An 11,282-nucleotide genomic window follows, 5' to 3' on the forward strand; every position below is an offset into this window, starting at 1 on the left:
AAAAAGTAATACAGAAAAATGTGTTCATCATAACCTAATTGAAAACCAGAAAGAAGGAAAGGAAAGAAGGGAGAGAGAAAAGAGGATAGGAAGGGGGGAAGGAAGAGGGAGTCAGAGGAGGAAGAATGAGAATCCATTCATATTTCAAGATCTGATAGAGAAAAGTTTTGCCCCAGAATATTCTTTCTTCTTAGGTGCTGGAAGGTTTGGTTTCATCTTTCTGCCTGGGTTATAGTAACACCTGAGTTCTTATTTCTTATCCATAGCTGCATAGAAAATCCTTTCCAAACATATTGTTTATCACCACAGATCCTTTCTCAAAAACCCAATAAACTGTGAAACTGTACAAATATTCCCTTAGCATATAAACATATATCTTTTATAGAAATATGTTCACATGATGCCACATAGTACCAAAAGTAGGATACAGCCCTTCAGTTAGAAAAGGGGCTTAGGCATATTGCTTCTTTGGATTTCCTGTCTAGATCTTCAGTTGGATCTGGCCTTCAGTTCACGTACCTTGAAAGGAATAACGAATCAGAAACCTTCAGAAAAAAAAAAATCAACATTAAGAGCAATATTATGACTTCTCCTTTATTTTTTTTTTAAGATTTTATTACTTATTTGAGAGAAAGAGTATGGGGAAGAGGAAGGAGAGGGAGAAGCAGGCTCTCCACTAAGCAGGGAGCCTGATGTGGGCTCAATCCCAGGACCCTGGGATCCTGACCTGAACCAAAGACAGACACTTAACTGACTGAGCCACCCAGGTACCCCAAATTCTCCTTTATTTTTCATGAAAGCTCTCTAATGAGCAATAAGAGTGCAATAGGCAAACAAATAATAAATAAAACATTAATATCTTATGAATGTCTTTACTATATAGTGAGAATAATATCTTTAATATATATTGAATTTTTACAAATCAATAAGAAAAAACAGTAATTCCAATTTTAAAATTGGGCAAAGAAGTATACAGACAATTCATGAAGAAGCCCAGATGTACAGCAAATATAAAAAAATGGTCAACACAACAAGTCAATAAAAGCTATAAGAATGTATTATTTTTTTAAATAGCATAAGTTTTAAAGACTGATGATAACCCATATTGATAAAGATATGGGAAAAACAGCCACTCTAAAAACTGACACAGTGTTTCTGAACAAAAATTAGCTAAATACACAAAAATCTTTAAAAATTAGATTTCTTTTTTCTGCCAGAATTTTTCATTTAAAAATTTTCTTAACAAAACAATTGGATGAGAAGACAGAGAAGTACCTACAGCATGTACCTTGCAGCCTTGTTTATAATAACAAAACTTTAAAAACAGCCCAGGTAACAATAATGAACTGGTTAAATACTCATACAACAGAATAGCTGAAAGAGAAATGTATAAATCGTACATTAAGTACTGATGGCACAATAAGGATATTATGATCCCGTTTCTGTGAATAAAAATGTGTGGATGTGGATGTATAAATACAACAACAGTGTCTGGAAATAAGTTTGCTTATGTGTTGAATAAATGAGCCAACAAATTTGTTAATAGTGGTTATCTCCAGATATCAGTGTTATGGGTGATAGTATGTGTTTTGCTGATTTACATTTTAAAATTTTATACAAATTACATGGATTTATTTTTAATTTTAGGGGAGCACTTTAAAAAATGCAAAGTACTGAGAGGAACAAGATTAATTTAGAGCTCTGTTTTTCTTCTACATTTAACAGAATGCGGAGAGATAAATGTGCCTCAATTCTTAAGAAAACTGATGCTTGATCTAAGAAATGGATAAAAGAGTTTATTCACATTAAAATACCTGCCTTTGAGGCTAAGGTAAGTCAAAACTCTAGATTCTGAATATATGCAGGTTACATAAGTAAAATCTGCCTGAAGGCAGCTTTAGTCGACACACCCAATTTTAAGAAACATCATTTTGTACTAAAGACAACAGTTTGCCTTTTTGATCCCATTCTTCTTTTTATTCAGCTTACACTGGCTTTCTCAGCCATGTCTGAACCTCTCCCTTCACCTACATGGCAAAATGCCAGTCTTATATTCTACTCAAATGGAAGATATTGCTGACTTGGAATACAACTTTTTTGAAAACAATATACATTCCCCACATTCATCCTCAGATTGTATGAAAACAGGAAAAACTATATGAAACCCCAAATCCAGAGCATGTATTAGAAATCAGATTTATTTTATTTTATTTATTTATTTTTTTTTGTCAGAGAGAGTGAGCACAGGCAGACAGAGTGGCAGGCAGAGGCAGAGGGAGAAGCAGGCTTCCCACTGAGCAAGGAGCCCCATGCGGGACTTGATCCAAGGATGCTGGCATCATGACCTGAGCCGAAGGCAGCTGCTTAACCAACTGAGCCACCCAAGCGTCCCAAAATCAGATTCCTTTTTAAAAGATATCATCATTAACTAAACTCTGGACAATTAAAAGGTTTCCACCCTATGGTTAGAGCAAAGTGAGTTCTACACTTACTAATGTATAGAACTGTACAAAGCACCAAGGACACAGAAATGAACAAGAAACATCCTCTAAACTCAAGGAAGTCACAATGCTGCGGGGTGATTAAAGGTGCCAATGCTAGCTTAAACTTTAACAGAGCCCCTCAGAAGCAACCAGTTCTGCCTAGGGGTACAAGAAAGGTAGGGATGATTTTTGAGGTGGAATTTAGAAAGTGAATATGCATTTCCCAGTATAAAAAGACTGGAAAAGCATTTCAAGAAGAAAGAACATAAAGGCAAGACAGCAGAAAAGTGTAATAGCAGATCTGGCAAAATTCTAGCTCAGAAGAAGGACTTGAAAATGAGGTAGGAAGCACATTTGGCCTGAATGATAAATTAAGTTACCTGGATGTTCAGTTTTATGTGACGGAGTTTCACATACCTAAAGACCGCTATATTTAAGTGATTGATTGGTGTCTCAAGCTAGCTCTTTGTTCAGCTATAGTGGTAATTGCCTTTATTCTAAAATGGAATCTTTTTTTCCTTGCCAAGAAAGGAGTGATTTCACTTTTGTCTCTCTTCCCTTTTGGTTCTTTGCCATTTATATTTTATAGACACAGAGACACACCCATTAAGCTAGGGTTTCAGTGAAAAAAAAAAAAAAACCTAGCCAATCCAGTTATAACATCATCATTGGTGATGTTAACATGGATACAGTTGCCTTCTTGTTGCTCAATAGGGTGAGACTGAAAAAAGCTCAGGCATGTGCATGGAGCCAACGTGTCTGGCTTTAGCCACCTCCTCCTCCTACATTGCCAAGGAAGCAGAAGCAAAGCAACCATCTCCTTATTGTTCTCTTGCATAAATGGGCCAACTGCCCGTGGGGGGTGTCTAGGCATTTACAATGACCTGCTATGGAAGGATGGGGTTACTGTCTCAAAAGCTCTGCTCTTAAAAACTAAGGAAAGGAGGTCCTTCCAAACCAGTAAAGGAACAGAGAGTGAAGAACTGACCTGCAAGGCCGCTTGCACCTATTAACAGGAAACGAGGCTAGACCACCACTGCTAGCAAGGACAGCCGAAGAAAATGCAGTCTAGGCTGCCATAGGAAATGTGAAGATTGCCAGCTCTTCACTGCTGTCCAGCATCAAAAGGCCACCTCGTTTTTCTTTGGACCAGATACACACAAGCAAGCTCTTTTGAATCTGGCATCACAGATGTTGAGATACAATTTTGCAGAGCAGTTTATGATGACATTTATGAGCTATGCCTCACAGTGACCTCTTAAGGTGAGTGAAGGCAATCCAACAGATGGGGAAACTAAAGCGTCAGGAGCCCCGATGCAGGTCTCAGCAAGTTGAAGCCCAGCAAAGGGAGTGACAAACCAACAGACTGTTCAGAACAATAAATTTAACTCCTGACAGGGATTATGTTTGGTTTTGAATGGGAGAAGAAAAGTATATTTAGGGAGAGACATTAGATAAGGGGGCAAGTATAGGAGGAAATTTGAAATCAAACCCATCTTTAATATGCAGCCAACTCAATGCATGGGAAATTGGGCTCTAGAAATAGTACAAATATTCCTACATAGGACAGTTTCCTAGTCCCCTAATAAAGACTGAGAGACAAAAATAATTTCAAAGTTATCAGACACACAGAATATGTTCAATTCCAGACAAAGAAACAGCTGAAGCTCAAGATCAGACCACACCATGAAACAGCCAGATGTGGACCTAGTGGCTGCAGGGATAACCTAAACATGGCTCCGATAGGTTTGAATGGTGGCATCTCTGTCGATGGCCTGACATCATGAGGACTTCTGCACAATCCTTTGGCTCAGAGAGCCTGGATACTCAATGTACTCTCCTTAAAGTATCGTATCACATTGCTACCATACAAGATTCTAGGTAAAGATCTATTTTTCCATCAAAAAACTTTCAAATTTTTATTAAACTCCTCCAGCAAGATAACTGTTTTTAAACAAATTTCTTTTGGAGGTGGCAAAATCTGTGAGACAAAGGTTAAGCTGTGTCATTTCATTTTCTTTATAAGAACATTTTTAACAGTAAAATTTTCCTTCTTTAAAATCTTGATTCAATTCTATTTGCCATCAGTGAAATATAAAAAGCCTGCACAGCATAGGAGAGAGACCATTGACAACCTTGTCAAAAAGGAGGTCATATCTCACCATGCTAACTGCAGCCAAGAATAAATTTCAGGTACTGGGATTCTGCTTTTCAGATCTTAGCTCATGTTGTTTCTATTGTAAATGTAGCCTAGTGAAAGCCATATTCTTCTTTTTTTTAGCTATATTAAGTTTTGCATCTGCTTGGGGCATTGGAAGCATGGTCTCAGGCCAACCTGAATTTGGATCCCACCTCCCAACTCATAAGCTGGAGACCTTGAGCTTTCCTCCAGTTTTCTGTTTGATCTCTCAGAGTTTTCCTATCTTTGTCTATTAAAAATGACATCAGGTTATTCTGAAGGCAAACTGAAGGGCTTTGTTAAAGCAAATAGTGAATGGTGAGTGACAACCATGGTCCGTTCAGCTGCCAGAAAAGAAACAAGCACCATCCTTGACGTGTCCCTCTCTCTCCCATCCTGTCAGTCCCTTCCTCTCCACTCCCACTCCCACTGCTTCCTCTCAGGCATCAGGCTCACATCTCATCTAACCCTCCCTGCACTCTCTCTGCACTCTCTGTGCTGCCACCATATTGTACTTCCTCAACCACAATGTGATCCTGTCATTGCCTGCTTTGAGTCCTCCAGTGTCCCCTGCTGCTCTTGGGATAAAGTCAAGACAACTCATAACCTGACTCCAATACACCTCTTTTTCCTCCTCCTTCCCGTCCCTCTCCCAAATCTCTGCTCCAACCATACTGGACTATTTATAGTAGTTAATATTAGAATTAAAATTATCTAAGATTTAGTTTAAGTGCCACTCCTTCTTGGAAACCTTCCCTGACTCACCCTTTCACCACACCCTGTCTGAATTGAGAGCCCCTTCCAAAGTCTTCCAAAGTACACCCATGCTCCCTTAATCACAGCGCATGTTTCTCCAGTTAGTGATTATCTGTGGGCTCCTTAAAAATAAAGATTGTCTTTTTTGTCTTTGTAGTCCTGACCTGGCCCAGTGCTTGGCATGTGGGATGTACTTCATGATTGTGAATGAATAAATGAATTCATACACTTAGCACAGTGTTAAAATGCATAGCAGGCGTCCAGTGAGGGCTAGCATGGTTTCTTTTTCTTCTTTCTCAGATAAGGTCCAGAATCAAGGGATTTCTGGAATAGTAATTATTCTACAAGAACTACTGTAAAGTTTTACCCTCCTATATATCCCAGGATATAACTGCCTACATTTTACCCCTCCTTCCCATCTATCTAAACACACAGACACAGAGTCACACACACACACACACACACACACACACACACACACACACCACTGCCGCCACCACCACATCCCACAGAATCCTCTCCAGCATCTCAGAGAGATTCCTTAAACTAATCTGCCCCTCCATGGAACCTTTAGCCATTGGACCCTTGGAGACCTTAAAATTCACTCAAGGAGCTTATTAAAATCCTGATGTCCATTTCCTACCACACACACAGCAAGTCTGGGGTAGCACCCAATGATTATAATTTTCAAAAGTTCTCCCCAGAGTAATTCAGAAGATCTGCCAGGGTTGAGAACTGCTGCCCACCCACAGGTCAGACTTACAGTCTCAAAGTTGAAAAGGAAACACAACTCCATCTGCCTCTTTCCCCCCTACTCAGCAGTAGCCAGGCATGCTGCTGCTGCCAAGAAAGGAAACAAAAGTGAAGTGTGTATTTTTATTCATGTGTTTGCTTATACTTTGTGTTGTTCCAACACAATTTAGAGAGCCCTGGGACAGTAGTTCTCTATCAATAAATGGGAATTCATGGAACTTCATAAAGTCTATATCCATCAGATAACCAGTCCTTCCTCATGTGAAGTGATGGATTGTTTCCCTGTGACTTTGAACAGGGTCCTTCTGAGATATCACATCTCCCTTTCCTAACACTCTTCACAAAGTTGTACAACTTTGGGAGCTTGATGCTTCTGAGGGAACTCAGCAATATCTTATGCTGTCACTTTGCATTTCTGTGACACCACTTACACTGATATAATACTAGTCAGGCAAAAGTACTGTAGCAAGAAGAAAGAAAAGTACTGGAACTAATAGAGGCAAGCAGGGGCTTTTTATAATATCCATTACACTCGGTGCCTGGTTCTCCTTGTTGACATTATAGCGATGCTAAATAAATGAGTATTTATTTTTTTAAAAACTAAGCCAATTTAGAGTTTAGCCCATCTGTGGTCTAGAAATCATCTCATATTTGTTGCATGAGCACTCAAGAAAAAAGTTAAATTTCCATAATTTTTCTATTTTTCATTTTATTTCCATTTTATTTCCCTTTTAGCATCCTTAAGGGATTGAAGAAAAAGTGCAGTTGTGCTTCAGGAGTACGACTCTGGGAAATCCCAAACAATTTCACCTGCTACTTCAGTGTTTTCTTTTTCATTTTCTCCAGGGGGGACAAAAATCTCAAAGTCCTAGAAAGAGAGTTGCCTTCTGAAATATTTCAGGCAGCCTAGAAAAGGAAAAGTTGAGAAGTTCAGAGAATTAGGCTTCCTAGCTCTTTTGCTTCTTTTTGGTGCTACCAACTTCATTTTGTAAGTGTGATTTCCATATTCAGTAGGAAGAAGGTCTCCACCATGACACCCCAAACCCAGAGCAGATGACACTGATTTGGAAATCTGCCAGCACCAAATGATCCTGGCTCTTGTCCCTAACTCCTTCTCTAAATTCCCAAGTAATTTTGGATTGCTTTTCTTGTAGGGTGACCAGGAATTTTAGCCATACCCCTCAGTGCAGGAACTCATTTCCTCTACTGCTGCATAGGAATAGAGAAACAAGGGCTGGCTCCATGGTATGGAGCCTAGAAAGACATTCCTTGGCTTGGAAATCCTCTATTTTAAGTCATTCCAAGACTTTTGTTTTCTCCTCATTCTGAGAGTGACCACTAGCAATACTCATGGCTAAATGGAAATTTCTTCGAAGCACAATCTTGGTATAGCAGAGCCCCAGCAACAAAAATAATATACCAGTTTGGGGGCTTTCCTTCACCCTATTTAGGTAGCCAAGGAACAGTTCCTTCTAAATCCCTTCACTTCTGACAATCCATCTGCCCTCCCACACTATAGTCCCAAAGGAAAATCACTGTGCAATTGTACAAATCCCCTGCATTCCTCCTTAAGACCCTCCTAAGACCAGAAGACATGCATGAAGTTCTCGGAGCAACTTCTCTGCTACTACTGTCCTATGAGGCCATTTTTCCTTGATATGCTAGTAGTTCCCAAACTGAAATGGGTGTGTAAGAAAATATCTTCTCCCCACAGCCATCACACCCTGCTATTAGGCCACAAAACAGTGCTGCTTTATACTTAGCTTTTTATTAGCCCCACTCTTTTTCCAGTCTCATCTCTTGAGGACTCTGGCCTTGTCCAAAGAGGGAGGTCCCAGAGACAGTGAAGGTGCCAACTTCCTTTGACGCCCTTGTTTTAGAAATTTCTCCCCAGCATGTGTTACTTCTTCATTTAGCACACAAGTTGAAGCCTTGAGGATGATCCTTACCCCCCAGAGATTTAAGGCCAAGAGGCCGAGGATGAGCTGTGTAGTTCCGTCCCCCCATTTCTGCTCCCCATGAGGTTTTTTAGATCTCTAGGACTACCACTCACTCATGGGAAGTTACGTCGGAATTTATGGTAGGCATATTGCTTACGCCCTCATCCTGAGATTTCTTTCATTCTGCTTCTTACCTCACCATGTCACAACAAAAATAACACTTCACCCACCCATCCATTCATTCATACCTTCAACACATATTCACTGAGTACCTCATATGTTCCAGGCGCTGCTCCCGATGCTTCAGCTACGTCTGTGCGCAACGTGGGTAAAAAAAATCTTTGCCCTTATGGAATTTGATCCTAGTGAGACAAATGATAAACAAAACAAAATGCAGAACTAAATTATATAGTAGGTTAGAATATGTGCCATAGAAAGTATAGAACTGGATAAGAGAGAGCGGGTGGGAACAGAGTGCGGAGCTGGGTGCAATTTAAATAGAATGGTCAGAGTACGGCTCATTGAGAGGGTGACATTTGATCAAGACTAGAACCAGGTGAGTGAGTTAGCATTTTGGTAGCTGGGAGAAGAGCTTTCCAGGCAAAATGAATGGCTTGTATAAACCTGAAGGAGGAGTGTTCTAGAAATGGCAACGAGAAGAATATGGATGGAGCAGAGTGGAAGAAGGAATGGGACCAGATAACTTTGCCAGGCCTGGGACATTTGTTGTTTGCAAAATACCTTCTCATACATTTAATATTCCCATCCTTGTAAAAATAAATTCCATAATCAAAATAATAGAGATTCACAGACCATTCAAAACTCTTTTTTAGCCAACATTATCAAGTCTGTTTCTGTGAAAAATTTGTATCAGAACAGTGATGTATAAATAATGCTAATAAATATGATTTAATTTTCATCTGTTTTCCCTTTCTACCCCTCCTGCAAGGCCCTGAATAATTCCCCGTAGAATGTCCACCCGTATTGTTGATGTTTCATTACAATTATGGAGAATTGGCTTCAATTCTGAGGCCACACAGAGATGAAATTTCATGGGGGAAAGTTTGTTCATTTAAAAAATCAAGTTTTACATGTGTAGCTTTTCGTTTGCTACAGAGAAATAACGCCTCCAGGGAAACAGGAGGCCCAGGCTAGGAGCAGCCATTAACAGCACTTGACAACTTGGAGAAACCAAGGAGCTAGAGAGCCAGAGCCCACAGCCAATCCTTCAGCAAGTCCTGTCAGCATTTCTCTCAATTTATCCCCAGTCTAACTGCTTTGCCTAACCCCAACACTACCAGTCAAGCCTTCAGCAATCACCTTGACTACAACAGCTGCTAACCGGTATCTTACCATGCTGTCCTCACTCCCACCTGCAGAGGAGGAAGCCAACTGAGCGTGCTGGTAGAAAACATAGGGCCAGTTGATCTTGGGTGGCCCTTGAAAGCCACATGAGGAGTCTGGAATTTTTTTTTTTTTTCTGGGTGAGATGGGAAACCATTATAGAGTCGTGATCTGGGAAATAACATAATCTGTTTAAGTCTTAAAAGCAAAAAAACTTCTTGGTTGCTGCTTAGAGAGTTAACTGTACTAAGAGCTGAAGCAGGGAGAGCCGCCAGGATGCTGTCGTAGCAGAAGAAATGAGCAGAACTGGAGGCTCATTGGCTCTTCCTTGAGAATTCCAGGCTTCTTCCTACTTCATGACCTTTGCTCTTCCCAGCCCCTTAGTCTTGAACACTGTTTTCCCAGATCATCCATTGCCTCCTTCGCTCCTTTTATTCCTGTCTTCACTTAAATGTCACCTCCTCAGAGGCTTTCCCTGACCACTCTATCAAAGATAACCCCCATCTCTGACAGTCATTCACTGTCCCCTCACTTTTTCCTCCTGCTATTGACTATTACCTGATATTTCACATAGTATGGATCTTTGTTATTATTTAGTCTGTCTCCTCCAGAGGAGTTTGTATTCTCTGGGAGCAGGGACCGTGTCTGTCTTTTTTTGCTGCTATAGTTCCAGCACCTGGAACTGTGCCTGGCACAGAATAAACATAATAGGGATTCAATAAATATTTGTTGCCTGCATGCACGGATGGATAGATAGGTGGATGAATATGTTTATCTGCTTATAGCACAAAGTAAATGAAATAGAAACAAGTTCTATTTCTTTAAAAAAAAAAACCCAACACTTATATTTGCAGAAAAAGGAAATAATGTATAAAAAGCACCAGATTCCTGGGGTGCCTGGGTGGCTCAGTGGTAAAATCCTCTGCCTTCGGCTCAGGTCATGATCCCTGGGTCCTGGGATCAAGCCCCGCATTGGGCTTTCTGCTCAGCAGGGAGCCTGCTTCCTCCTCTCTCTCTCTCTGCCTGCCTCTCTGCCTACTTGTAATCTCTGTCTGTCAAATAAATAAATAAAATCTTAAAAAAAAAAAAACTCCAGATTCCTAAGACATAATATTCATTCATTTTTATTGAGGGTTCACTCTGTTCTAGGCAGTACCATGAGTTTTACTTAATTTGTCTGGTTGTATCCTTCAGCAGCCCTAAAAGGTAAATATTATTATTATTCTGCCTTTACAGACGAGTAAACTGAAATTTGGAAGAGTCCATACTCTCGGGAACACTTGTAATTTCAATGCCTCCCAATTCTGAGCCCTTGAAAAGGTGGCTTTAGCCTTGAAAAAGAAAAGTTGCTGATACACTTGTTTAAAAGCCGAGAAGTTGTTATAGTTTTAAAGCCTAAATTGGAACTGATGTCAGCTGATCCGATGACCTTCCCTTTTTTTATCTCAGGTAATCCGGTAATCTCCCAGTGATGAGCAAATCACGCATTCTCCATTAATACTGGATGCAGTTAGACAACCTGCCTCCAGCCTCAGGTGCCCAGCAGGAAGCCATAATTGACAATACAGATCTAAGTGAGGCAGCATGGTCACAGGACGGTCACCTTTCCTGTCCGTCCCTACTCATGGAGCTTGCTGTACTGATTTCTGCCTACCTCCTCTTTGACCAATGGCTGATACCCTGGACTGAACATTCCTAGGTTGAATTCCGTTCCTAACCCAGATGTTGCTGAGGTGAGTCCAAAAAAACCTCACTGAATCTCACCTGAAAAGTTAAATAGAATGCCCTATCTAGTCCTCACTCCCAGGATGAGCTAGTACCCCCCAA

The 11,282-nt window shown here is 40.4% G+C and overlaps 1 long non-coding RNA gene across 1 annotated transcript; it reads left to right on the forward strand.

Moving 5' to 3' along the window:
- The first annotated feature begins 1,735 nt into the window (after positions 1-1,735).
- On the forward strand, positions 1,736-10,980 carry LOC125080897 (uncharacterized). The gene is made up of 2 exons (XR_007121533.1): positions 1,736-1,831; positions 10,905-10,980. It is a non-coding gene; the product is annotated as an uncharacterized LOC125080897 (long non-coding RNA).
- The last annotated feature ends 302 nt before the right edge of the window (positions 10,981-11,282 follow it).

Source organism: Lutra lutra, chromosome 11 (genome assembly GCF_902655055.1).
Source record: "Lutra lutra chromosome 11, mLutLut1.2, whole genome shotgun sequence".
In the NCBI taxonomy this organism is placed as follows: domain Eukaryota; kingdom Metazoa; phylum Chordata; class Mammalia; order Carnivora; family Mustelidae; genus Lutra; species Lutra lutra.